A 2,445-nucleotide genomic window follows, 5' to 3' on the forward strand; every position below is an offset into this window, starting at 1 on the left:
GTGTGACTGGGGGATCTGTGATGTCATATCCACCAACGTGTGAGAGGGGGGAGGGGATCTGTGATGTCATATCCACCAATGTGTGACTGGGGCGTCTGATTAGGCTTAATGTCTTCCAAATTTGACCTGAACATCAGCATTCCTGCTTTGCTGATTCACCCAAGTTCACCCATGACAGTCTGTCTATCTAGTCTTGATGAGCTATAATAAATCAGCCCTGTCATGTGGCCGATGTCTGTATGGTCACACTGATGGGGTTTCCAATATTTCTTCCAGTCTGAATTCAGTTCTCAGAGCACCGGCATTCATCTCAGCCATACTCGGCATCACACACATTGTCACTTCTCCTAATGGACAGAACTCTCCGATTTATCCCGACCGGGTCCCCTATCAGTCACATTCCATGGTCCCTACATAAACCCCCACATCCTGCAATACTCCATACACAGGAGAGTTATAGAGGAAGGAGCAGAGTCCTCCCGCAGAGTATTTCAGGAGAGGAGAGTTATGGCTGTGATATTCCTGGGAGATCTCCCCGTGTGTACAGGTCTTTACGGCGGTTGTGATATTGGTGGGAAGATTGCAGGGTGAATGTTAAGTCTTCAGGACATCCCTGGTGAACAATCCTCGAGCGGGAAGGCATCCATGGCTGCTGGCTGCCCTCAGTCCTGGAAGGACCCCAATCACTTGGCACCCGGCAGCTCAGTTTATCCTGACAATCCAATCATTATTTGTAATCTCCTCTTGTGACACCGCCAAGAACTGTCACCCGTCAGGAAAATCCAATTTTATGACGCTGAGCCCCCACCCCCTCCTGAGAGTATCAATAACCTGTTTCGGGTAATTGGGTACAGACTAAAATATTCCACCCCCTCTATCATAGGAATGACCATCCAATCAGATTCTGACCTGATGAGGACAGACAGTGCAAGGCAAGCACATTGTATTTTACCTGTTGTCATAGAAATTCTGTGTCAGTGACCACAGCTGCAGAGAGGATATTCTATACAGATACACCTGAACCCCTGCAGCCTGCACCCCCACCAGGTACACCCCGAGAGCCTGCACCCCCAACCAGGGACACCCCCAGAGCCTGCACCCCCACCAGGTACACCCCCAGAGCCTGCACCCCAACCAGGTACACCCTGAGAGCCTGCACCCCCACCAGGGACACCCCGAGAGCCTGCACCCACCACTAGAGACACCTCCACCAGTGACACCCCCAAATCCTGCACCCCACCAAAGGTACCCTGGGGGCCTGTGCCTCTGCAGGTTCTCTATAATACCTAAGCTCTCTGTGTGTTTGCCATGTTCTCCTTATATGACATCATTTCAAATGTTTACAAATCTGCAGTTTTATATACATCCCTGGTGATCCTGCCACTCAGATCCTTATTCAGGTACTTCCTGTTATTGGGTGACAACGCTCTGTTTTCAGAGCTCCTGTGTTGCCACCCTCTTGGCTTCCTTTGGAGAGGACAAGTGACCCTTCAGGCATTCATTACTCAGAAATGGCCCACTGTTGTCCCAATCAGGAAATGCCATGCAGCCATCATTGGGGTGCCTGTAGACAGGAAGTGGCTGCTCAGAGATGGGATGGAGGAGCCCGGGTGACACCAGGGTTTTATCAGTGATAGTTGTTTGTGATACACAGAAGGAGCTGAGTCATGTGACACATCTGGGCGGAGGGGGACGCTGGCGATTTGTCACCATTGGTCGGTTTGGGGCTCCCTGATAACCCACATAGAGTCACCCTCTGTCCAGTGGTCACACAGCGTTCAACAATCCCAAACATCTGATTGGATGGCCCTCCCATATGACCTTGTATGGCCATTGGGGGTTATGGGGCCCTAAATGTCCTCCAATTGGGGTCACATCCACAAATCTTCATTGGCTGTTTCCAGTCTGAATCTGATTGGACATCAGCAGAGAGTGGGGGGGCATGTCTTGGCGGATTAGTGGTGAAATCGTGCTGATTAATGTATAGGGGGGCAGCCGTGTCACTGGGAGATTAATCTCCTCTTCTAATATGAATCCATGTAGGTCACCGCACTTCTGCTTATTAGGATATGGCCTTGACTGCAAACTACAGTCTCCCTCCTCTTGCTGCACCACGTGTCTCTGTGTCCAGGGACAACTCAGGTCTGCCTTCTGTCTGCTGGGTTTCCATTTATTTGGCCAAATCACAACCAAATCCCTCAATATTCAGAAATTTGTGCAGCTGCTTGTTGTCCCTACATCTAACCGGTGACACCCCCAGATCAAGAATGGCTGGGGTATCAGGCAATCTAATTGAGTGTAGGTGGGTATTTATGGGGAATAGATTGGTTCTCATTTTGCTGCAGTCCATGTTGTCCTAATACCCTATTCTTAATAATATTAGAATTGTGAGAAGCAGGTGACATTGATATCAGGTGGTACACAAATACAGGTCAGGACAGGTGA

This window comes from Pyxicephalus adspersus, chromosome 9 (genome assembly GCF_032062135.1).
Source record: "Pyxicephalus adspersus chromosome 9, UCB_Pads_2.0, whole genome shotgun sequence".
Lineage (NCBI taxonomy): Eukaryota > Metazoa > Chordata > Amphibia > Anura > Pyxicephalidae > Pyxicephalus > Pyxicephalus adspersus.